The sequence below is a fragment of the Podarcis bocagei genome, assembly GCF_964188305.1.
Source record: "Podarcis bocagei genome assembly, chromosome: 3".
In the NCBI taxonomy this organism is placed as follows: domain Eukaryota; kingdom Metazoa; phylum Chordata; class Lepidosauria; order Squamata; family Lacertidae; genus Podarcis; species Podarcis bocagei.
Genome location: NC_138127.1, coordinates 23,673,979 through 23,700,991, shown reverse-complemented (window position 1 = coordinate 23,700,991; position 27,013 = coordinate 23,673,979). Strand labels below are relative to the sequence as shown.

Sequence of the window (27,013 nt, the reverse complement as noted above, 5' to 3'; positions counted from 1 at the left end):
TTGTTGGAGTGCTTTGTTTTGTCTTGTTGGCTTTTGCAAAGAACGCATTAAGCCATATTAGCTGCCTCATCTGTATCTGTAATGCATTGGTTTGTATTGTCCGGTTCCATTCCTGTGTGGAAGGAAAAGTGTCATATTTTTAATGCACTTAGGGTATGTTCACACTACTGCTTACTCTGCATCCAGTGTTCTCCAGCTGCTTGTTTTGAAGTCTATTGATAAATACTGCTGTTTGATGTGTTTTTCCTCAAACTGACTAGAAAACTTAAGCTACATTCATTTTTCACTTCAGAATGGTGATGGACATTTGAGACAGCTGTGCATGTGTGAATGGCAGCTTCATTAATAGGAGTTGTGCGGAGGGGGATCCAAAATTTCCTCAGATTGCCATTTGTTCATATCTATCGCTAAAAGCAGGTTTTCCTTTGGAAAGGAGTGGAGCAAGGGGGAAACCGCTCAGACCCATGATTTCTAGGCACGGCACAAGCTGATGTGTGGATGAATCATTAGGTGAGAGGCTGGCTGAGGTCAAACTGAGGTTGGTGGGGCAGTTGACAAGCAATGCCACCCACTGGACTGTTTGAGAGTAAGAAAGCAGGCAGGTGATGTCTGGCGAAAAGTAGACTGAGATCAGTGTGGAGTGTCCCATTCACCCTAACAGACCAGCCAGCCTCCATTGGATGCTGATGGAGGGGCAGATGAAAGCTCTTGCCAAGTAATTGTTCATTCTTTACATGAACACCTACACACTGCATGCACACGAGTGCATAATATGACCTCATAATATCCACTGAACCAGATCTGAGTTTGCAGGGTGGGGAGAGGTCAAGGGAAACAAAGGGCACAGGAAGTTTAAAAGGGGTCCCAACCTTCAAAAGTTTGAGAAACACTTGTTTATGTTAGGTCACTTCCTAGAGCTCTGGTTCAGATTTGGGCTATGGTTCAAATGGAACAGCACAATCTGTAATTAAGTGAGGGGGTGGGAATATACAATTGGTGGAAAACTCGATCCCAAAATCCCCCCAAAATTTCCTTTTAAGAGCAAGTATTTTTCAGAGCTCTCACTTCCCCATTCTAATGAGGGAGTGAGAGTTCTAAAGCATGTCCATTTGAAGTGAAGCTGTACCAAAGAGTGAATTAGAATGCAGACAGAGTCTTTCCAGACAATTATTTCTGTCCAGTATTACATAGCTCTCAGCTGTCACAAGAGATAGAGACATCTTTCCTCAAGGTAGTACTGCTTCTATTGCAGGCAAATCACTTATTTCTCAGCTGTCAAGAAACAATATTTTGACTGGGAAAATGCAATATTCCTCCCTGCCAGTTTACACTTACGTAACAGGTGGGGCAAATAATGCAATGTAATTGTGCAAGTTTTTGAAATGACAGTAGATAGTGACCTATGACATCTTTGGTGACAAGCGACACAACTCAGCCCTTTCCATCATAACTTTGTGAAATGTGTTGAACATATGCATATAAAATTTTGCAGAGGCTGAGTGTGCTGCCTTCTGTTGCATTCCAGGAGCTTTCATGTAGTCCTTAAAACATTTTGTTGTTGTTTTATGCTAACAGCATGTGTTGGGAATGCAAAGTAATAAATACAGACATGGCCCACATCTCCTGGGGTTGCCCTAAAGAAAATTGTGGTAAGAGATAATAAATGAAATTGAAATAATAACAGGTTACAAGCTACCATTAGATAAATTGTTCATATTGTTTGGATTTGTAAAAGATTCGGTACATCTTTCTAACAGCTACCAGAATGTTGATTTTTGCAAACAGGAAGAAAATAAGGACTCCCACTGTTTAGATTTGGGATATGGTGTACATGATTAAATTAACAAACCAAATAAAGGATAGGGAGGATAGCCAATGAAACAACCTTTTTTAAAAAGAGGGGTTTGTTATGTAGTAGAGTGATAAAACTGAGGAAAATGCATCACCTTATGCATCATTGGGTTCATTGTAACATATATCAATCTGCTTTTGTTTGCACTACCTTGTATTTTGTATGCTGCTGTTGTATAAACAAAATGAAATGAAACGAAACCTTTTGTTTAAAGCAGACATAGGCAAACTTGGCCCTCCAGATCATCCCTAGCTAACAGGACCAGTGGTCAGTGTTGATGGGAGCTGTAGTCCCAAAACATCTGGAGGGCTGAGTTTGCCTATGCCTGGTTTAAAGGGTGAGAATAGGCAACACAACCCCATCTCCTACAGCAATACACTGCCATTTCATTCTGGAGGTAGTCCCCTCTGTCACATTTTTCATTATTTAGTTTCTGAACGTTAAGTCTTCATCCTCCTCTCCAGCAGAACTGTAAACAAGCCTGATTAAGAAAGAAAAAAGAGAGTCAAGCACCTGTACTGCTATGTGTCACTGCAGAATATTTGCCTGCAGCAAGACTACCACCCCATATTTGCTAGCTAGAGATGGGATATTAGGCTGTTGTTACTAGATCAGAGTTCTTGCAAGTGTCATTCTAAGGGGGGAAAACTTCTCTCTCTCTTTCATCATCTGATAATGCTACTAGCATTATCTTAGCCAGCATCTAGGGATAAAGAAATCCTGAAGAGACATCCTGGGGGAGGCAGGGAGATAAAAGGTCATTTTAAGGGGTGATTTAAAAGAGCAGGAAGCACAGACTCAAGCAAGACAAGGAAGTGGTTAATAGTCAGAAGCTATGCACGGCACACAGTCGAATCACGTAGGTCCGAAAAAATATGGAACATTCCAGGATTCAGTGGCTTTAAAGGGGTGAAATGTTGTTGTTTAGTCGTGTCCGACTCTTCATGACCCCATGACCAGAGCACGCCAGGCACTTCTGTCTTCCACTGCCTCCTGCAGTTTGGTCAGACTCATGCTGGTAGCTTCAAGAACACTATCCAACCATCTCGTCCTCTGTCGTCCCCTTCTCCTTGTGCCCTCCATCTTTCCCAACATCAGGGTCTTTTCTAGGGAGTCTTCTCTTCTCATGTGGTGGCCAAAGTATTGGAGTCTCAGCTTCAGGATCTGTCCTTCCAGTGAGCACTCAGGGCTGATTTCCTTAAGAATGGATAGGTTTGATCTTCTTGCAGTCCATGGGACTCTCAAGAGTCTCCTCCAGCACCATAATTCAAAAGCATCAATTCTTCGGCGATCAGCCTTCTTTATGGTCCAGCTCTCACTTCCATAGAAATAGTGAAATAGACCTCCCTAAAGGCTGATTGCTGGAATCCACCAGACCCTTCCCTGAGACTCGCTGGGAGTCCTCAAAGAGTTACAGAGGAGAGATCTCATATTTACTGGGAAATGTTATGTATCTCCATGGGAGGCTGTGATGGTTCGTACAATTGTAACAGGGCTGCACAGCCTTCCACATTAGAGATGTCCCACTTCCACCAGCTTCCCCAAACACCCCTTTAAAGATTTTGTTTACACTGCAACTGAACTGCTTTAGTTAGTATTATTACTATCATTTATTATCCTGCCATTTACCCTGAGGACACAGGGCAGGTTGCAAACATCAAAACGCAATATTTTAAACAGTTTTTAGAAACTTTAAATTACAGGAATAAGGTGGGTCCTAAAAGAAACCATGCATTTCAAGTCTCAAAAGCCAAGGTAGAGAGGTTTGTCTTCGGCATTTGCCAAAAGCTGCCCAATGAAGGTGCCAGGTCTACCACTATGGGGGTTGCCAACTTAGGGGCTGCCACAGAGAAGGTCCCCTCCCAGGCCACACAACCTTCTGTGGGCAGTGGAACAATGATGAGGCCCCCCTCCACCAGTCTTAGCACCCGAGAGGGACTGTAGGGAAGGAGGCGGTCTTTGGGTATTTGGGGCCTCAGTCATTTAGGGCTTTAAACAGTAATGTGAGCACATTGCACTGCGGCAGAAAGCAAGTTGGCAAGCTGCACAGCTGTTTTAAAATGGGTTATTATGAGATCTAAAGTGAATCCTCGACAGTGATCTGCCTGCTGCGTTTTGGATGAATTGAAGGGCAGCGCATTACAATAATCCAGCCTGGAAGTTACCAAAGCGTAGAGTACAGTGGCCAAGTCAACTCTGTCCAAAAGTGGTCCTAGCTAGCAAACCAGCCAGAACTGAAAAAGGCACTCCTAACTACCAAAGCCTCCTGAGCCTCCAGAGACATTGAATCCAGATGGTTATGAATGGTTCCTGACAATTATATCGGAGAAGAAAAAGAATCCCGTCGTCCCTTAACATGCCAGTCCCTTATATGTATCTACGGTGGTGCCCCGCAAGACGAACGCCTCGCAAGACGAAAAACCCGCTAGACGAAAGGGTTTTCCGTTTTTCGATGCGCTTCGCAAGACGAATTTCCCTATGGGCTTGCTTCGCAAGACGAAAACGTCTTGCAAGTCTTGCGATTTTTTTCGCTCCCCCCCCCCTTTTCCAAAGCCGCTAAGCCGCTAATAGCCTTTTAGCCGCTAAGCCTTTAATAGCCGCTAAACCGCTAATAGCGCTAAGCCGCTAATAGGGTTGCTTCGCAAGACGAAAAAACCGCTAGACGAAGAGACTCGCGGAACGGATTATTTTCGTCTTGCGAGGCACCACTGTATTCAGAAAGTAAGCAACTGAGTTCAGGGGGAATTGCTTTCAGGATTGTGTGCACAGGATCACAGCCTTAAGAATGTTGTATTTAAAGTATTATTATACCAACTCCAGGTTCCTGGATACATTCCCATGACAGCAAGCCTCACAAATGTTTGTTGAACATCTTTTTCAAGTGATTGTGGCCAGCAGCATTTTGTTTAATTTTGTTTTGGGCGGAGATACGTTAATTTGTTTAACATACAAGCCTTGAATGGTTTGCTTACTATGTTCTTCAACTTGTAACAAGTTCGTTTCCTTTCGGGTTTTTTGTAACAAGCTTTTGCTCTTCATTTAACGCTTCCTGGGTTTTTCTTTGTAAAAACAACAGTTTGAAAGCAAATGGTAGGAAAGGCTTTGTATTATATTAGAAAAGGCTTTATATTATACAGTTCCCCAAACCACAAATCTCTGCTGCGCCCCTGGCTTGATATGTGGGCATCTGATGATGTGAAGCAGGTGAAGGCATGACTGCTATGAATTTGAAGCGGATTGTTTAAAAAAAACCTGCTATTCAAGCAGACTTCAAAGGACATTCAAGCAGAATTGTATGGACACCAGGTCATTGGCAGGTGGGCAGTTACACCCAGCTGTCAACATTGGCCTGTGGGTGAAGGAAGCCTTGATGGAGAATGGTACAAAAAGGACTCCATTGTTATACTTTAATTACAAGTGAAAATATGGATGCGAATTTGTAATTCTATAATGAAAGAAATTTAAAAAAAGAAAAAAAAGAAAGAAAAAGGACTCCAAATAAATTTTCAACAGAGCATTAGTTACTTGGGAGAAGTGGAGGTGGGAAAGGAAGGATCTTTAGTTGCCATTTAGTGTTATGCTACAGAGATGGGCTTACACATAATTGGAATTAGAAACTGGATTCCATTTGTTCTCCATTTTCTAACCATTTACATTGCCCATTGTCTGCTGACATCACGGGCATAGGTTGCCGCTTAACTAAGGTTTACTCAGAGTGGATCCATTGAAATGAATGGACTTAACTTCGCCCAGTGCTATTTTTCTAGAAAGAGCGGTGTCAGAACTCACTATGAACACATCTCTTGTTCTCTTATAATGGCAAGGGTGCCCACCCGAGAGGTTCCAGAACAAAGTTCAGGCTTTAAAAAAGCCCTGACTTCGCCATATTCATTCATTTCAATGGGTTTACTCTGAGAGAAACTTAGCTGAAGATCACCCAGTGATTCTGCAACTATATCTGAAACCTTAATTTCAACAGTAACAGAATTAGGGTTTTCTGTTTTCTCCTCTCTCAGAGGATTCCTGTACCTTTAACAGCTGCACAATGAACAGAATCTCAAGAAGTGAAGTGTTTCCAGTCATCACTACTTCTGCATGCCAGGAAAAACTGTGTGTATGTTGACTTTTTCATTATCATCCTCACACAGTTTTATTATTGATTATCAGCACAGATGTCCCACCAGGAAAACATGGGCCCTGTTGGCAAAGGATGGCATATCAAACTGTTAAAGAAATAAATATTGTGTTGTAACCATCTAAATTCTACTTAGAGTAGGCCCACTGCATTGCACAAGGACTTCCACCTGCTCGGTGGAATTTTCTCTCTCCCCTTTCTTCATCCTGCCCCCCCCCCATGTACTCGGGGGTGGTGGAGGAGAGGAAACACAGAACCACAGAACAGAACCCCAGAAAAGATTGGGGTGCTAAGGGAAGAGGAAGTTTCCTTTAGCAAGTGGAAACTGATGCAAACAAGGGGACCTAATGGACCTAGATTAATAAAGTCCATCAATTTCAACAGATTTACTCTGAGTAGTACTAATGTTGGAAACAACTTAGTCTGAGATACATTGTTTTAATGACTTAGTAAGCTTCAAGAAAGGTGGGGACATAGGTTTAATCCCCAACATCTACAGGTATGGCTAAGAAAAAACCCTGTCTGGAACCCTGGTGAGCTGGTTCCAGTCAACACAGAGAAGAATATTGATCAGTGACCCAATTCAGTATACGACAGCTTAATATGTGCCTAACTTTTCCTCATTAACAGCACAATTCTAAATATTAACTGAGAAGTGAATCTCACTGGGTTCAATGGTGTTTATTTCTAAACAAAAATGTGCCAGACTGCAATGCTAGTGGGGGAAAGATCTTTTCTGGGTATATCACGATGCTATTATTTAACTATTAAGAACACATACCAGCAGATTTTGGAAACATAAATGCATTGCTGCAGGCTTTAGTGTTCCTGTTGTGTTGCTGTGGTTTGTTTGTTTGTTTTTTAAAAAAATACTGCTGAATGAATATATATTTTTAGCTGGAATTATGTAGAGGGAAAGTGTGCACCAAAAAAACTTTTAATAGTTAAAGGGGGGGGGACTTTTAATAGTGGGCATGTAGAAATAGTGGGGGTGGGAGTCCTGTCACAAAAGGTGGTGTAGTGGCTAATCAGGAAGTTCCTGCCTTGAAACTAGCTTCTGCCATGAACTGAACTCACTGTGTGGCATTAGATGAGCCTCTCTGCTGCGGCCTCGGTTCCTCTCTCCCTCAGCAGTATGAGGGAATAATAATACAGTGGTACCACGGGTTACAAATGCTTCGGGTTACAAACTCTTCAGGTTACAGGCTCCGCTAACCCGGAAGTAGTACCTCAGGTTAAGAACTTTACCTCAGGATGAGAACAGAAATTGTGCGCCGCTGGCGCAGCGGCAGCACGAGGCCCCATTAGGTAAAGTGGTATCTCAGGTCAAGAATGGTTTCAGATTAAGAACGGACCTCCAGAACGAATTAAGTTCATAACCAGAGGTACTGTACCACTGTACTGAATTTCCTTACATGGTGGTTGTAGGCATTAACAGCTAGATAATGCATGTGAAGTGCTTTGAACACTTGAAAGCATTATATATATATATATTTCTTTCCCCCACCCCTCAGCCGAAGCCATTACAAAAGATGATACCTAACACAGAATAAAAACATGAGACACATGCTATGTACTGTATTATCACTGTTAATAATATTAGTTATCTAACAGGTGCCCTTGGCACTTAACTGGTCACATTCCATACACCACATCATTGAATGGTACAGAACATAGTGTTCTTTGATGACCTGTATCACAAATTAGAGTTAATGAACACTTACATCCAAGTGCTCTCTAAATTGATAGTTAGTCTTTTATATACTAATTTTTTATGCTCTTCTACATCCATTTAATGCTCCTGACCCTTTTTTTTTAGATTCTTTTAGATTCTTATAGTCTTTTATATATTCCTTCTGTTTTAATACTTTTTAGCTTTCCAAAATGTTTTACAGATTCTAAATGATTGTACCACACCATAATAAAGATTTGATGATGATGACATAGTGTTCTGTGTGCGTATAAAATGCAACATCTTTGCCACCTAATTGCAACCTCAATGAAATAATTGTCAACTGACACTGCAGAAAGAGTCCACTTGTATAGATCATGTGACAGGACTGAAACATTGGCAATAAACTTTTTTTTCTAATCTCATTGTTCTCCTAATTCTATATATAAATACAAATGGGTTTATATTTGCAAGAGTTGGGGCAAAAAATGTTTAGAAAAAGCAAAACAATTACATCTAGCTTCAGAGGACATGTTCTTTTTGTGAGCTAGAGAATACCATAAGAATTCTGTGCCCTCTAGTGGCGCATCAAGTCACAGAAAAGAAAGATAAGCGATATAGATGCTGTGTGCATATAATATCAACTACGCATTGAAGATGCAAGAAGGACCAGGCACAAAACGTTTCACTCTTCATAAGGACATTCATAGCATGATATGCAGGACAGTTTGGTGAGCATTTGACATTCCCAGAGCACGAAGAAGCTAGGGCAAGGTAAACATCTGATACAAATTTTTTAAAAAGTTTAAATATGGAGCACAAAATTCCATCATGTTCTTCTTGGCACACAACCATGCCAGTGCATAGATTCTGCATTGTTCTGAGATGCCTCCCATAATTGGTCAACTCTTCCATCCTCAAACTTCTCCTGCAGCGCCATGTTTCATGTCAGTTTGTGAGAGCATTTTCTAGCTATAAGCCACAACTGCACTGAAACACTCTAGCCTCACCTTCCCTTATTGGCCAGACCATCCCCCATCGGTCCACTTAATGCATATTATAAATTCTCTCAGCAGTGACCTTTTTCACCTTCGTGCACACAGAACTGGAAAAGGTGGGATTATATTACTTAGCACACAGTTGGCACCAAAAAAAGTTAATCTATAGTTGCATTATTGAATACACTGTCAGGAAAAAATGCTGATGCAAGACGGACTAGACAGCCAGATGCAAAATTTAAAACCAAAAACAACAACAGTGTTTTCAAAGAGGTTACTTTGGACAACCTTTTGTGCATATCTGCTTTTTTGCAGGTGAGGGGAGGAGAGGTTTGCATTATATTTTCTCGCAAATTTTCCTGTGAAAAATCCTCTTGTAGGTATTACATACAAAGAGGGGAAAAACTAATTATAAGCCTTTTATCTTTATTACGATTGCTAATAACTTTCTATTATTTCTATTATCCATTGCCCCTACTCTTATCAGCACTAGATTTTAGATATATAAGTAAGGCACATAGGTGAGATTTATTTGTCAATGTGCTACAGTTGTTCGCTTGCATGCTTCGCAAAACTTAATTATTATGTCTGAATGTGTCTCATTATTATACATAAAAAGAACTTGGAACAGGAAGACAGACCAGGATTATTAAAATAATCTTTTTCTAAGGTACACAACCTTCCTCCTCATTTCCCTTTGTGTGTTTTGACTGAGTAGAGGATACCTTCAGTCTCCATGCCTAGATTCTTAGCTATATGAAGCACCTAATTATTTCAGACAAGTCCACATTCACAAAGCTCTGGCAAGAAGACAAACCCTGGAAAAATAAGCTAGTGATGAACTCTGCAAACCCAACCCTGACTCGTCTGATGGCTCCTCAGTGACAGATACAGCTTGTTTGCTCTAACCATCATACCTTATCCTCTCTTTGCAATAATATATATGCTGGCCTTCAAACTGACTTTAGGTCACAGTTTGGATGGCAGATGCAGAACATGGGGTTTATTTACATTCCATTCCAGATATCTATTAAAAAGAGGCTGGGCTGGGACACTGTCGAGTCCATGGACTGTTACCCTCCCAAATACGTGATAACAATTGTTTTGGGCAGGGGTAGGGAGGGAGAATGAAGCATAAAATGTATCTACTGCACTAAAATTTTAAATCCAACCACAATGAGCAAAGGCACAGGGGTTTGCAAGCACTGGCGTACATCTGATCAGCAAAATGTGGTTTGGCCAGGGACCTGCATCTTTACCTGTCCCACACCTGAGGTGTAGGGCAGGTTGGTGTGAAAATGGTCTCCCTAGTCCAGTGCCTCTCAAAGGGTGTGGCAGGAGTGGATGGCAAGTGTGGCGGGAAGATTCATTTAAACAATTCAGTATAGTACAGTATAGTATCAAAATAATTTGCAGAATTTAATTTACAGAATATGCAGGGCCTTTTTTTCAGCTGGAACTCACTGGAGTACAGTTTCGGCACATCTCAAGTGGGTGCCATTGCCATTCTAAGAGAACAAGAGAGGTGTTCATGGTGAGTTCCAGCACCTCCCCACCCCCGAAAAATAGCACTAAGAATGTGGATCGATATCTTTTCAAAATAAGAGCAAGAGCATCAAGTGATACTGCAAGCTCACACCTCTCACTGAGTTTGTATACATACCTAAGGTACATGTAGTGGTTGGGAGTTACTCGTGCGTAATCCTGCTCCGTTTGAGCATCGGATTGCCTGGTTAAACCCTCCGGACTACGCAGCCCATATTAGCGTGGCTGCCCTTAGTCACTTGTAGAATCTGTCTGTGGGCGTTTCTTAAAGCGTTGCCAACATAAGAGTTGTTTGATGCCCAATCGTCTCCGCCTCTCACTGCGCGGGAGTCTCCTGCGCAGGGTGGGCGTGGGCAGCAGGGTGCTTGGGCTCTCCTTGCTAACTTCCAACGAAGAGTCCTGGAGCCCCTGCACCTCCCTGTCCCGTTGCTCTCCTGGATCCCTGGTGTTACACTCATTCTCTTCCCCTTCTTCCCGGCTGAGTCTCCCTCTAGCGCTTGGACCTTCCCCTGCAGAATCAGAGACCCTCTCCTTCTCCCGTGCCTCTGATGTCAGTTCCCTGACAGTACATATGTAAGATGCTCATTTATAATTGTATTTTGGGAATGATTCATGTTTTATACTTTCTGGATGTTCCATAATCATTTATCAAGTAGCTGTGATCTGTGTTATAAATCAAGCACTGCTATGAGAGGTTTCTTTTTGTTTTCCAATGTATTTCTGATCAATAAAAAATTGGTGCGAGCAAATTTTTATTCTGAAAGTGTGGCCCAGAGAAATTTTTTTGAGAACCACTGCCCTAGTCAAATCCTGCTGGGCCCAATTAGACCTGCAGGACAGAGGTTCTCTACCACTGATTTAAAATGTGCTTTCCCCAGAAAACATGGGCAAAATGTTCCTAGAAAAAGCCCACACACCCAGAAAAAGAATTCCCCAGACAGGAAATTCCAGTTTAGCCCTATGGTTATTATAGTTCTATTGAACGATACATATATTATGAGAGTGTGGAGAATTCAGCCATTTTTGAAGTGAAGGCTGACATATTACTTTACAAGAAGGGGATAATGGATGGCTGTCTAATTGCAAATTACTTGATGAAGCCATATATAAAAGCTTTTATCCTTTTCCATGCAATGCCATGATTCTGAGGTAAGGACTAATTTGTTATCCCTGAAATCATGGCTACCAAATATGCTGTGCATTAACGCCATTATGATTTATGTTAATTTTCAATATAAATACTAGACTGAGAGACATTTTTAGCTGCATCATAGTGGTTGAATTCTTCTTTCAACAAATGTTATCTCAATTGGTTAAAAAAAACTACAGGCGTGTAGTATCTCTTGGTTTCTGTTTTTAATATAATGAAAATAAAAGCTACTTGACAGCACTTTTGACATTATATAGTTGTTTATATTTCTTTTTCAGCAAGAAAAGAAAAGAAAAAAAGAGTAGAACATAGTGGAATATCTTTACATCTGAAAACCTGAACCCTCTGGCTGATAGGGGAACCTATCACTGCATGTTAGTGCCATTTTATAAGGAGTGGACAGGGAAAGGGTTTTAGCTTTGTTTCAGCTCATTGGACTGGGGAAATTAACTTTTAACTCACTGACAATTTTATATAATAAACATTTCAACATACGAAAAGGCAAGCCACAAAGCTGAAACAATAGGGTATGTAACAGAGAGCACGTACGTATTTCCACACAGGTAGTTAATAGAATTTGTTGAACCTGATCTAAAGGTGTCTTATAAGAAAAGGTAGAATTCTGATTTGGAAGTGACTGTTCTGTCTGCAGAATGGAAAATAACTGTAAGAACAGCAATCATACCCCTCAACATGTATGTAGATCTCTGTCTAAAATATTTATATATTGGAGATTGGAAAACAAATAGAATTGTGGCATTGGAAGGGACTACGAGGGTCATTTAGTCCAATCCCATACATACATACATACATCACAATCTATAAAACAAGCAGCAACAAGGGCAATAAATATTTGAAAACTTTAAAAATGTGAAATCTAAGCACAGGAGAATCAGTAAATTCCAGATAAAACCAAAACAGTATAAGCTATAACAGTAATTAAAACAGTAAAATCAAGAAAAACCACTAAAAACCATGGTGAATAGATGTTGTCTAGGTTTGAGGGGGTTCTCTACTGGTAGGGTAGTATAACTGACTGAGAGTGAGTGTGGTGATATGGTTAGTGTCAGAACTGGGAGTGTCAGACCAAGGGCCTGAGAGATCAGGGTTCAAATCACTTGGTCATGAAGCTCACTGGTGATGTTTAGCCAGTCACTCTCTCTCTCAGCAGCCTAAAGGTAAAGGTACCCCTGCCCGTACGGGCCAGTCGTGTCCGACTCTGGGGTTGTGCGCCCATCTCGCTTAAGAGGCCAGGGGCCAGCGCTGTCCGAAGACACTTCCGGGTCACATGGCCAGCGTGACGAAGCTGCATCTGGCGAGCCAGCGCAGCACACGGAAACGCCGTTTACCTTCGCGCTCTCAGCAGCCTAACCTACCTCAAAAAGTTGTTGTGAAGATAAAATCTGTTCTGGGAAGTTTTTAGTGTTTGATGTTGTATTGTGGTTTTTACTATTTTTGTTGGGAGCCATCCAGAGTGGCTGGAGCAACCCAGACAGATGGGTGGCATAATAGTAACAACAGCAACAACAATATTAAAAAAGTGGTGACAGCTATGGGTGCTATTTGGAGAACAGGCGGGATATAGCAGAAAGAAAAAGAAACACCTCTTTATGCCTGCCCCCTATGCAATCACAGCTGGAGAAGTGCCTCTGATTTGGATCTTTACTTTCGGGTTTCGGACAGTTCATAATGTAGAAGATGGTCCTTTAACAACCTTCATTTCATGTCATTTAGTGCTTCGGGGAGTAAGATGAGCATCGTGAACTGAGCTTAGAAATGTGTTTGAAATAAATGCAGATAGCTTAGAAAGGTATCATATGGCCAGAATGGCTGTAGAGGCACTGATGGGGGAAACAGGGGCATTCCAGGATCACATAAGATGCCAGGACGGATTTTGTAATTCTGGGACTATCCCTGGAAAAATAGGGACACTTGGAGGGTATGAAATCCCACTAAACTAGGACAGGGACACCATGTGGTGTTTTGCTGGGGGGACCCCTCAAATCTGGAACCTATCCTGTTTGGAGAGTTACTGATTCCTTCTTGGTACTAGATTTACTGGAGCTTTATGGTGGTTGCCATCAGACTGATTTTGCCTTTAACAAAGCTATCACTACCCACCCTGCCCCCAGCAACAGGTGGATAAATCAGGGGTGGGGGATCCCTAGACTATACACCTAATTAGGCTTTCCAGGCCTCCCTATTTGGGGTGAAAAGCTGTTTTGGCCAAGCCATGCCCATCTGTATGACACCGGTTCTGTCCACTACTCAAGTTTCTTTCCCCCTCACGCCATTGGTCAGCATTCACAATCCCTTATTATTCCCCACGCCCAATCAGTTTCCCTTCTTACCTCTCTTCCTTTTGTTTTGCAAGTTTGTTTGTATCATATATTTTTTCATTTGTTCTATCATCGGAAAGCTGTTCAGTCAAGAGTTAGCAATTCTTAAAAGCCCACGTTTTTCAAAAATAGTCAAGTGTTCTGCCGATACTGAAAATATTAGCCTTTTTCGGATCTCAGGTTCTCCGCGTAAAAAAGCATTCAAAACCACTAGTCAGGTTTGAAAAGGCTGGCCTGATTTTAAATCTCTGTATAATGGAAAATTGAATGCAAACCACCGAAGCGTTCAACCCTTCTCTTCTAGTCTGATTCTCAACATTATGCAAATTAGATACAAAAATAAAAAATGCCAGGACATTTCACACAGAAAAAAAAAATCTTGCTCAGAACAGTATTTTGGAAATTAAATGCTATTACAGGCTGCTTGCACATTCACACGTTAGAATATTTGCACATATACTGTGCTTGGGTATTTGCATATACTGTTACAAATAAATGTACTTGATGTTCAACGGAAGGAAGTGTTCTTTTCAGGACAAATGTTTCTGTTTACATGGGCACTATAGAGTGCAGGCAATTCTCCATTTGCCTGCGTTCTATTTGCGTGGAACTGGACACACGTGTGGTGCAGGGTACCTAGAAGTGGCACCCAAAAATGGGGAGCACCTGGTCAACCAAGCCCCGCTGTCCCTCCAGCTCACAAGAAGACCCTCCCTGGAGCCCAAAGGGGTTTTGGGCTCTGGGGTGTCTCTCCTCCTGAACCAGGAGGACTCTCCACGGTGCTCCCAAATTTACGTGATTTTGCATATGTGTGCAGGGGACCGGAATGTACCCCCCATGTAAACAGGGAGTCACCTATATGTATATTTTATATTTGTCTTCATATCTCTGATCTAGCTAAATGTGGACGTTCATGACTTTGAGTGGATGGGAAGCAGCCTTCCACAAGCCTCAGAACACAAATATGGATAGTATTGGCCTTTGTTGTTTTTGTAAACAGCGCCTGGTGGAGACCATTTTATTCCAATGTGCCAAAATTACAAGGACCAAATTCATTAGAGGTGTGTTGTTTCATGGCAATTACTTGCTTGTGTGACTGGTGGCTTCTGGGGCAATTTGAGTGGGGAATGCCAGCACAATCCTATATATGGCTACTCAGAGGTACTCCCAGAGGGTTCGTTGGGACTCAGATATATATCTGTATAATTGTAGCTCTAAACGTATTAAATGTTACATATGAAAATATTTGAGGGGAATGGGGGTTTGTGAGCATCTTGGCTGTGAGTCCTGGAAGACTTGCCCTCTTGGCCTTTTCCACCAGTCCTGACTGACTCCAACTCCAAAAGCTGAGGCTGCTGAACAGACTCTTGGGCTGGGAAATTGTGAAGGTTTTTGTTGTTGCTGTTACTGGTATTGTTTTTCCCCCCTATCTTTATTTTTAGATTTTATGGTAATTTAAGTGGAAATTGTTCAATTGTGGTTGTGTACTTTTAATGTGTTATTTATTGTTTGTGACTACTTTTGTTATGTTTGTGTCAGGGAACTGCCATCGGAGGTAGAGGTGGAGGGAAGGCTCCAAAGGGATGCAGGAGAAGGCAGCCCATCTGCTGGGGAAGGAAATCAGCGTAACACCAGTGGAGAAGGGGGGCAGATGGGGGAATCAGTGAGGAAGCTCCAAGACTCTTCGCCGGAGACCAGCGGAGAGAGTACGGGTACTCCGCTGCCCACACCCTCCCTGCGCAGAAGACTTCCGCGCAGGGAGAGTAGGAGGAGACTTGGCGTCAAACAACTTTTATGCTGGAAAAGGTTTAAGAAACGCCCACTGACGGATTGTTCCAGCGACTGAGACAGTCACGATGCTGGAGGCTGTTCAGTCAGAAAGGGTTAACCAGGTAACCTAGCCAGGAGTGGTGGCAACTTACGCACGAGCAACCCCTAAACCCATTACAGTTTGTAATTATGTAAATCTTTTCATGTTGTAAGCTACTTTGGGCATGGTTTGAACCACGGAAAGGGGGCATACAAATTAAATTATGATGATGTTGATGCAACAAAAAACCCCTTGCTTAAAAGTGTATTTGAACTGAAAAGTGTATTTGAACTGAAGTTACTTCCAATATGCTACCTCTGATTCCTTCTTGGGAATTTATTTAATACGCAGAACTGCACTCAAATTATACATAACATGGAGAGGAGAGGTGATATAGTTTCTTTGCGAATGCCCTATTAGGCAATGTTTTGAAGAGTCTGACCTGTCATGGTTTTATTCTTGCACACACTCCTTCAACCCATGCTACAACAATCCTGAAAGGTGGGCCTTACAAAAGGTTTAGTGCAGGGGTAGGCAGGAGGCATAATGGAACCTATTGGTTTCAAGAATACAAAATAAAGTCTACAAGCAGAAAAAGTAACGGGGGTGGGATGCAGATAAGCAGGGAGACAATAGAATCACCTTCCTTAAAGACGGGAAGGAGCACAGAATATTTGCAATAGGTGATCACAAGCTGAGAGAAATTGACATAGTTCTGGGTGTTAGAATTAGCAATGTGTTTTCCAGAGCCGGGATTTATCATGCTTACAGCAAATCAAAACCCATTGCCACAGCATGCAGTCAGGATCTTTAAAAGAAAGCCTGGGCAGACGTATGAGCAGCGAGAACTGTTTCTTTAAAAAGTTTGTGCGGAATGAGTCACTGCTGGAAAACAAGTAAATAAAGTTGTATAGGAACAGCCTTTGTATCATGGTGTGTTCATTTCTTAAAAACCCCACAATTATTCAAAAGTTACAATACAGCTTTGTATATGGTGTATTCATGCCTCTACATTGGCATGAGCTTTAAATGGAGGTCTCCTGTGTCGAAAGAGAAGGCATGCTGTTCTACAAGTAGTATTAATTTGTTTGCTTTATACACTGTATATTCTCCACAGTGTGTCTCCCCCCCCAAACCATCCCCACTTTTCTCAACTGATGTTTTACTAGACCGAAGCAGAATTTATCACAACTCTTTTCATTACTGGGCATACCATTGATATTTATAAACAAATAAATAACCCAGACTGATCATTACAGCAGGATCTGTGACCAGCGTTTGTTAGTTAGTCTGATCACGTAGCATCATGCTTCATTTATTTATTATTTTATTAATAAGATCCGTATCCACCCTTCACCCAGAGGTCACAGTGCAGGTTGCAATAAGCAATACAAATGAGATACCATCCATATGCACAATTTAAATTACGAATAATCTAAAACCAGCATACAACATTTCTCAGTCTGATGAATAATATAATTTACATCTGCTGCCAAAGGCCTAGCAAAATCAGAATGTTGGTTTTTTTTAACTATAGCCAGAACTCATTTTGCAATAGCAGCCTGCCTGATCTCCCGGAAGAGCTCATTCCAGAGCCAAGGCTGAGGATGCCCTATTCTGGGTCCCAGATAACCAAATTTTCCTTTGCTGATGGAATAACTAATAAAGCTTACCTGGCTGACCTCAGGTCACACGCAGGATAGTACTGGGAGAGCACCCCCCCCACGTAGTTGGGCCCCCAAGCAATTTAGGGCTTTCTATGACAAGTTAAGAGGGACGCAGGTGGCACTGTGGGTTAAACCACAGAGCCTAGGACTTGACAGTCAGAAGGTCAGTGGTTCGAATCCCCGTGACGGGGTGAGCTCCCATTGCTCGGCCCCTGCTCCTGCCAACCTAGCAGTTCAAAAGCACGTCAGAGTGCAAGTAGATAAATAGGTACCGCTCCGGCGGGAAGGTAAACGGCGTTTCTGTGTGCTGCTCTGGTTCACCAGAAGCGGCTTCGTCATGCTGGCCACATGACCCGGAAGCTGTACACTGGCTCCCTCGGCCAATAAAGCAAGATGAGCGCTGCAACCCCAGAGTCGGCCACGGTCAGGGGTCCCTTTACCTTTACCTTTATGACAAGTTAACTCCTTGAATTGTGTTTGGTGACAAACATGCAGGCAGTGCAACTGCCCCAAGATGGGTGTTATATGCTCTCAAGGTGGCATCCATCAACACATGGGCTGCAAAATGATGCACTGGCTACAGTCTCTGAACCATCTTCAAGGCTAGCCCCAAAGGCAGCACATTGCAGTATTCAAGCTGAGAAATTACATGGTTGCACAGATTCATTTTATGGATCACTTGCTCCTTTCTGCAGGTTTAAGATCACATTCTGTTATCTGTTCTACGGGCTGGCACCCATATAAACGTCTGAAAAAGCAGTTTCCTTTACAACAGCATCCAGAACCATAAACAGCCTCTCTGCCTACTCATATCTAGGGATGAGGATTCTGACTGCAGGCCATCTTGGACAAGCAAATGAGGTGTTTGCCAATGCTTGGTCCAGGATGAATTTGGACTGTTAGGGAGAAATGCAGTGTTGTGCTATGACAAATGTTCTGTTTGGGTTTCAGCTCACCAGACAGAACAATTTCCTCTCTGTGAGAGCTGTTCTGAAAGTTCTCCTGACACACACACACACTGAATCAGTTTTGGGAAGTGTATTGGGCATGAGGGGAGGAGAGAGGGAGAAAGCCTCATTGGGTAAGTGGAAGTTCTTGCACAGGGCTTCCACTGACCCAGCTCAGATGAATCCCACTTTAAGTGCTGATCCTCTGCTTTCTAAGGAAACCCAGCCAGATGGGTGAGGTATAAATAAATTACTATTATTATTATTATTATTATTATTATTATTATTATTACTACTACTACTACTACTACTATTATTATTATTTCTCTTTCACATTAACAGTAACCAAACACTCAGGTAAATACTAGTAGCGCAACAGAGCAGCCTTGCATTTAAGGACTAGCCTGGTAGTAATAGGCTAGAATAAATTGCATGCAGGTGATGGTGTGAGCTGGTAGACAAGGAATGCAACACTGTGTCCCTCGCCTGTGCCCAGCATAGAAAGGTATCCTAGGTACCTAACTCCTGAGAAACGACTCAGAGTGTATAAAAATGTTGGGAATGTCAAGAACAGGAAGGGACATTTTGTCAAGAACACTGAACTTCATTGGATGGCCCCGATTTCTTGTATTATGACAGGGAGAATTATATAAAACATTCCACTATCCAATTTTTCTGCACCATGTCCCCTCCATGGCACCTCTCTCATGTCCTCACTTCCTCATCTTTTCCCTAAACTAAAAAGCCCCAAATGTTGAAACCTTCCTCATAAAGGAGTTGTTCCAGCCTCTAGATCACTTCGGTTGCCTTTTTTCTGAATCTTTTCCAGCCCCACAGTATCCTTTTTTGAGATGTACGTACACCTAACTGGACATAGTATTCCAAGAACAGTGCCATCATAGATTTGTATAATGGCATTATGATACTGAATGAATGAATGAATGAATGAATATTTTAATTTTGGATTCTGCTCCTAATTATCACTAACATAGACTTGCCTTTCTCACAGCTGCCACACACTGGTTTGAAATCTTCACCAAGCTATCTCCTATGACCACAAGGTCTCTTTCCTGGTCAGTCCCTGCCAGTTCAGACCCTATTCACTTATATGTGAAATTAGGATTCCTTTGCCCCATGTGCATGGCTGCATCCTTGCTTAGAAGGAATTGCATTTGCCATTTTACTGCCCATTCACCCACTTTGGAGAGCTCATTTTGGAGCTGCTTGCAGTCCCTTTTTGTTTAATTACATCAAACTTTATTCAGCGTGTGCAGCCACTAGTCTGATGGTCCATGCCAGCACCAGTAGTGACAGGATTATTATGTGCCCTTAGAATTCCTACAAATATTTTCATTTTCCACTATTATTTCCCCCCCAGTAAATCAACAAAGCAATAAAAGTACTGTCAGGGGTAAAAAAAAAATCATTTTTTTATTGTGTTTAGGAATTTAGGTTACTACCTCAAGATCAAACATTTACTTCAGGGCAAAGCAGTAATGGAATTTATAATGTATGCTTTTGTCTGAAAGCCTGCTTTCCATCAATCTATTGTTAATACGTTATGATTTTTATAGTGCTGACATTCATTATAGAGTTAAACAGAGTTCTACAAATTTGCTTTGTGGGTTAAGCAACTTTTTGGCAAACTATTAAACTCCAGTGACTGGAAGATAATGCAACATTAGCCATGCCAACAAGAACTCTGGACAGTGCAGGAAGAAGGAAAGAAAATGAGAATAACACCCTCTTCAGCATTTTTAGATTAAAGGGTTCCAAACTAAGCTAATAATAATGGAACAGTTTGTATTGGGGGCGGGGGGGGGAGGCAAGGAGTAATCACAGCCTGTTCTGGAAGAGTATTATGCAATATTCATTATTCAAATTAGATAATCCATACAAACTGCACCATGGAAACATAAAGTGTGCTTATATAATAAATTATGTAGATTGTGTACATTTGTGCACATTTATTATTGGATGCAATATTTATTATTGAATCAGTCATGTTTATGCAGAATTCAGGCTATTTTATGCAGTGGAGAGTAAAAGACAATAGGAGGCACAGACCGAGAGGTCATAACTGCAGGATCTGGAAATTGAATTGGAGGACAGCATATGCAATCATCAAAATCAACACCACCAGCAGAGATAATGATGGTCAACACAGGCTGTGCAATTTGCAATCCTGGCTTCCCAGTGATGGCATTTGAGTGGAACACTTGGAAGAAAGTATTCTTGTCCTTTCAAGAGAATCCATGTACATGTTTGTTTGTACGCTGAAGAAGAAACAGTGGAAGCAGTACTTCTGCTAACTGCTGTACAGAAGTGCAGTCACAATACTCATCATCTAATTATGTTTTTACTGAACTTGAGATAAGGAATTTCTGTTTTACCCAACTGCTTGGAAATACTAGTGTTATATTTACCTCACTTTTCCAAGCAATGAGATATTCCAGGTGTAGGAGCTAGTTTGCCATTGGCATTTTGCAATGGGTGCACTTCTTGACAAACATATAGGTTGAACATAGGTGGAAGCACAGCCTAAACACTCGGTGTACAAATTTAATAAATTTAATAAATAATGATAATGATACAAATATCTAAGATACTTACAGAGCCCAAACTCTGCTCTCTGGTTCTTGAAGTGCCATTTTCCTTCACATGCAGATGCGGTAGATCAGGATCTACTGCTAAATCTCTGTGTGTCTAATGTAAAGGTAAAGGGACCCCTGACCATTAGGTCCAGTCGTGGTTGACTCTGGGGTTGCGGCGCTCATCTCGCTTTATTGGCCAAGGGAGCCGGCATGCAGTTTCTGGGTCATGTGGCCAGCATGACAAAGCCGCTTCTGGCGAACCAGGGCAGCTCACGGAAACACCGTTTACCTTCCCGCCGGAGCGGTACCTATTTATCTACTTGCACTTTGATGTGCTTTCGAACTGCTAGGTTGGCAGGAGCAGGGACCAAGCAACAGGTGCTCATCCCATCATGGGGATTCGAACCGCCGACCTTGTGATTGGCAAGTCCCAGGCTCTGTGGTTTAACCCACAGCGCCACCCGCGTCCCTGTGTGTCTAATAGCAACAACTAAAAAGCTTCCATTCTGAAACTCGATTGCTGGGGGGGGGGGTGCTTCAGGAGTTGGGGTGACTGGAAGTTGCAGGAGTTATGAAATTTTTTGTGAGCTTGGTTCTGGCATTACACACAAATTCCTTGGCTGATCAAGTGCTCAGAAGCACCCTATTCCTTAATGCTTGGCTGGATTATATCAAGTGGAATAACCATTTTACGCCTAGCTATGGCTGATAGATTTCAAAGTTTTTTTGTGGGGAGGGGGAGTAGATCCCACAAGCCTGATATCCGCCCAATCTTGAATCACGTTGATGGTGTGTGGGTATGTATCTGCAGCAGGGGCAGAGGAGTGGAATTTCCCTGTCAGGTATTTCCAGCTGAGAAGGCCAGCTGTTGACAGTAATCAGCCAATTTATCCAGGAAAGGAAAGTATGCGACAATTATGCTAGGACTCTTTAAGGCAGCCTCCAGCCTCACCATTAACCTTTGCCTGTTCTACCCCCAATCTTACAACACAAGCATGCACAGAACTTTTCCAAGATTTTAGTCAGTTCTGAAACTTGGGAGTCATGGTAAGGCTACAACTGTGTCTGTTCAACACAGCCTGCATACACTTTTGGTAAATGTCTATGATGCAGATTACATTAATTACCTTAACTGTAATTTTGTCTCTTACCACAAAACAGAAATCTTATCCAGAAGAAATCGGTATTCTTAACTGCAAAGCGCTATGTTTCGTTGCAGCTAATAGACATCATGTGCTATAGAATCCAAATATTCATGAAGTTTCGTTTGATACAGTCAACAGAAATTATGATTCAGCTGCTGACCTTCCTTACTTTCCTGACTCTCTGTTCTGTCTTTATACAGTTGAAAGGCTTTGATATAAAGCTTTGCAAGGGTACCATGCAACACATGCAGTTCCATGTGCTTCACGCTGACACAGGTCTGCACAGCTTGTGACCCAGCAAGGAGTAAGCAGCCCATTAGCAAAGTATAGCTACAAACCGCGCCAGCTGTATTCCACCTCCCGGATCAGATGCAGCCTACATACCTCAGAATTCCAGTCGCTGGGCAACATAAGCAAGATAATGTCATCACACTCATCACCTTCTTATGGGCTCCTAAAAAGCATCTGGCTGGCCTCTGCTGGGAGGAAAAGATGCAGAAATGGATCAGCCTTGGTCTAATCCTGCAAGGCCTTATTTACGCTTTTATGGCATCCCACCAGCATCTCATTAAGTAAACCTGTTTTTCTACCTTCCTGTTCAGTAAATAAGAAACAAATTGACAACTGCGTCATAAAACAAACAAAACAAATTGCAGCGAGGGCGACAATAAGCACTTCTTATTTAACAAAATACTTGGGTAAAGAAAACAGACATCCAACTGACTGAGCCAACCAAATTGCCTTATAGCAACGCTCCCTACCAACACCTCTCCCTTGGAGTATCCTATTCACTCCCCCACCTCACTCAAAGAGGGTCCCACTCTGTATATACTGTTACACGCCACACCAATCTCCATGAGCAGTGTGAGATTTCAGGGGTCCCATGTCTGCTAAACCCAGGGTGTATGTTGGAAAAATGAGGCACAGTGGAGACTGTGGTGTTTTATAATATATGGTTGACTTACACACATAATGCAACAAAAAGCCTAGATGCAGGGGAATCTCAGCATTACACCCATACAGAGGGTCCTACCCCTCCTTTCCATGGGCACAGCAGGCTTGGGTCTAAAAACAGAGAAATCAGCCATGCTCCTGTCACAGTCAGTTCACATGGTATTCTGCCAGCCTTCCCCCCACTCTCACTGCCAACCCAGTGATGCACCAGTCTATAGATTCCAGACTGAAACCCTAAACCCTTTTGGTCTCTGCCCACTAGCACACAGCTGAAGAAGGAGCCCCACCTCCTCCTTGCCTGGTACATCTTCATCCTCTTAATGGTTTCCTTGATGGATTAATGACCGGCCACCATCAGCCAATGACCCATCCTCAGCAATCTCTGCCAAGTTGGCTTGGTTCTTTACCATAAGATGAATCCAGGGGGTTCCATGTTTGGCACAGTTTAGTCAAACTTTAATTAATTCTAACTTTTTCTAAATTCAAGAATTATGGGTGACTTGCATCCACAAACTGTGGCACCCGAAGCTTATAGTAATATATTACCATGCATTTTTACTGGACAGGTGCTTGTGGGGTTTTCTGCCTTACATGCCAAAATAGCCTGAGCCTTGAGGGAACTATGCACCTTGACTTGGGTGCCATTTGCTGCTCTAGCTCAGGCAGCAAAACATCTTGGGCCTATGTATATTTTGTGTATAAGGGGTTTTTAAATTAAAAAGTACCCTGTTATCTACTTTGAAAACCTATTTATTACCCAGTCAGTGTTGCTTGTCTTTTGTGCACCTTACTAAGATACATGGTCCATTTGACAATGCTTACAAAACATTCCCAGTAAACGCTTTCTTGTTTTCTGTCACCATTAGTAGCTAACACTTTTTTAAAATTTTATGATTTTAATATAAATTTGTTCACAGGAATATTTATCAGTGAATGTTTTGTTTGAACCATAACAAATCAAATCCCTTTCTTGGGAGGAATTATTGTGTATCATAATTTTACTTCTCACATAATATATAAACATGCAGCAAACTCTAAGCTTATCTTCTATTACAGTACATATTTAATATTCTTCCACATTCATAAGGTCATTTTAAAACACTGAGTCTACTATTTTCTTTCTGCTCCACTATGTGCTCTACATGGTGTTGTTTTTCAAGAAAAATAGGTGCCAGAACTCACCATGAATTTGTTACAGTAAGTCGCCAGGTGACTCAGAGCAGCCCTGAACAGATGCCAGTTTGACAACAGCCACATTCACCACTTGCAATAAAGATTGATTGATTGATTGATTGATTGATTGATTGATTGCTCTAAAAACTACCGCAAGCTGTCTCCCTAGCTCTATTTGGTGGCTGCCCCTGGTTCTGGTGCAGGTCATATAAATGCACCCCTACCTTCCTCGTTTTCTTAGATTCAGGCAGATGGCTAGGGTATGTCAGAAGGGCCCTTATGCAAATACATGCATGTGCAACAATAGAGGCCTGTCTGAAAAGCTTAAAGCCTGCCATCGCTACATGGGAGACAGATTAGAAGAAAAGGAAATATGAATTGGCCCCACCCTGTAGCTTGACCAATCAAGAGCATCTAGGAACTAGGTGGAATCATAGATCTAAAAGAAAATGTAGATTTGCACTGGGCACGGTGCTGCAGGGGGTTGCCACAACAATGCTGTGGAATGGAGTGCAAGAGGCGGGGCAGTGGGGACAGACACCACTGAATTTTAGCGTCACACAGGGTGCCACTGAAATTTGAAAGTTAAAGCCCACCATTGATGGCCTCCAGTCCACCCAGGTTTTATAATGAGTCACTGTCTCACCTGGCCCTGCAACCTTGAGGGAACCTTCATCCTTTAGTGAAACAATGCTGGATGCTGCTCCCCACCCCTGCATTATCAGTGCTGCCATTTTCATCCTGGCAGCCCAGACCCAGCCATTCCTTCTTGCTGATTGCCTATCAGTACAATACAGGCTGCTCCCTGTTGCTTCCACCTGCAACCATCCTCTAGGCAAGGAGAGAGGCAGTTGCCAGTCTTTCACCTGCTTGCCCTCTCCCCCTTGATGTGAAGGGAAGATGAATCCTCTGCTGTGGTGAGGGCACCTAGGGGTGCTTGAGGCATTTGACTGCCATGAATTCCAATGCAAATTGACCTGATCTGCGCTTTCCATACTAATGTGCAGATTGGAATGTGGATAAACAGTTGGATTCCACACTTTACTGAACATTGCAATGCAGTTCTTAGCTTCTTTTTCTTTTTAAGGTCTTAAAATGGATATGAAATATATTTAGAAAGATGCCGTCTGAGGTAAAATATGTCTAGAAATATATTTAAATAAAGATTTAAGTGATTGTTTTGTGTGGGTTTTTTTTTTTTTTAACGTGTGCAGATGACTCCAGAAACAGCATGGGATGAATTTAGGAATGAACAGACGCAAAAGGGGCACAGGCGGGAAATAGACTGATTTGTCCATCCTTACAAGTATTCAGATATTGACACCAGGTGTTGTTCTTGCTGTTCTTATGATAAAGAGGATGGTGAGACATCTGTCTAGGTTGCATTAAAAACTCTCATGGTGGGGTAAAAAACTATCATAGGAAGAAGAGTGCAATCAACCAGATGTCAGGGTAGGAGTTAGGTGCAGGTCAGTAATAGCTCACACGGTGTCAGTGAAGTTAACTCTCTTTATTCAAAGAAACAAACAGCTCAGGAGGCCAGGCCTTGTGAGCACAGCAACTCTTCCTGGAAGATATTGCCCCAATGAGGCAGTTGTGAGGACTGAGGACCTTCCCACAGCTCCCCAAGTCTCCTCCTCCTCCCCTGGGTCATTCCTAAGCAATCTGAGACTCCAACGCCTTGCCTGTCTTTGCTCTGCCCTGTTCATACCTCTTCTGGTTCTGGAAGACGGGGTGGGGAGGAGCTGGCCACACCAGGGGAGGTGCTTCTTCAGCAGGCTGCTTTATCTCTGCCTCTTGACCCCCCCTCCTCTCCAGCCTCTGGTTCTGGACTGATCTCTGCCACACTCTTCCTGCTTATTAAACCCTGTTACCTCTTCAGATTCCAACAACTCCTCCTCCCAGTCTGCTCCCTCTTCTCCTTCTGACCACTCATCCTTGTCCCACCACCAATCCCCTGGCTCTGAGCCGTCCTCCCTTGGGGGGTTCCCCAGCTGGTGCCTCCCACCATTCCTCCACATCCAGCTAGTTCACGACACTAGTATGGACTCCCCTCCCCATTGCAGCACTGTATTATGTGTGTGTCTCAGGCAAATATGAAAAACAATCTGGATAGATTCTGCATCTGTGTGGCACTGGTGTGTGGATGATTTTGCCTTTGTTCAAGATACTGGAATGAATAAATTCTTGGTACATGCAAGTCCTGTGAATCTGTGATGCTACCCATTGCAGGAGCAATGTCATCATTAAAGCAGGACTGAAGTATTTGGCTGAGACATTTTCATCCGTTTTGTGGCTGGACAAAAATTGCCAGAATCATATACTTTCCATGGAGGATGGGTTTACCATCCTGATGAGGTGACAGATGGTTCCTCTATTTCTTCCACAGCAAAAACACGGCTGCTGCTTCAGGCAACAGAAGAGCCACTTTGCAGTTTTCCTTCTTCACTTTGAATGGAATGCCTCAATGGGAGTGCCACTATGTCACAACACACCATACTTTCCAGTGACAATACTTGGAAAATCTTATTTTTTAAAAAAGCATCCATCTCACTGTGACACAGATGTGCCTTGTGATGCTCCTGGTGCTTTGCACCTAGATGTGTGCATACATCAACAATGTACATAGCGGTCCACTGTGGGTCCCTCTTGCTGGATTGAGAGTTCTTCTATTTAATGGAAATCTAGGCCATGAAAATCGATGGTTTTGGATTTTTAAAACTGACCATTTCTGAAATGGTGTTTCTTGTCTGCATCAACCATACCAAACAGCATTGCTACTAAAAATAACAAGGAGGGATTTTCCCCACCTCACCCTGCCTTCCATTGCTGTCCTCATTTGACTCTCAAAACAAACTTGTCTCACGTTACTTACGAATCCTGCGATGGTGACACTGTTCCTCCACCCATGTGTACCCTTTACAGCTTGCTTCTAAAGATACACAGTGTACCTTGAGTACTGTCAGGGAATACTGTGAATCTTTCTCATCTGTTCATTCCCTTCACTCCTTAGTGAGTAAGATATCCTTGTA

At 42.4% G+C, this 27,013-nt stretch overlaps 1 long non-coding RNA gene across 1 annotated transcript; it reads right to left on the bottom strand.

The window, feature by feature from the left end:
* Positions 1–101: 101 nt before the first annotated feature.
* Positions 102–24,063, bottom strand: LOC308583170. Its single transcript, XR_014006107.1, has 3 exons — positions 23,991–24,063; positions 22,239–22,330; positions 102–2,333 (listed from the first exon to the last, which is right to left on the bottom strand). It is a non-coding gene; the product is annotated as an uncharacterized lncRNA (long non-coding RNA).
* Positions 24,064–27,013: the final 2,950 nt, after the last annotated feature.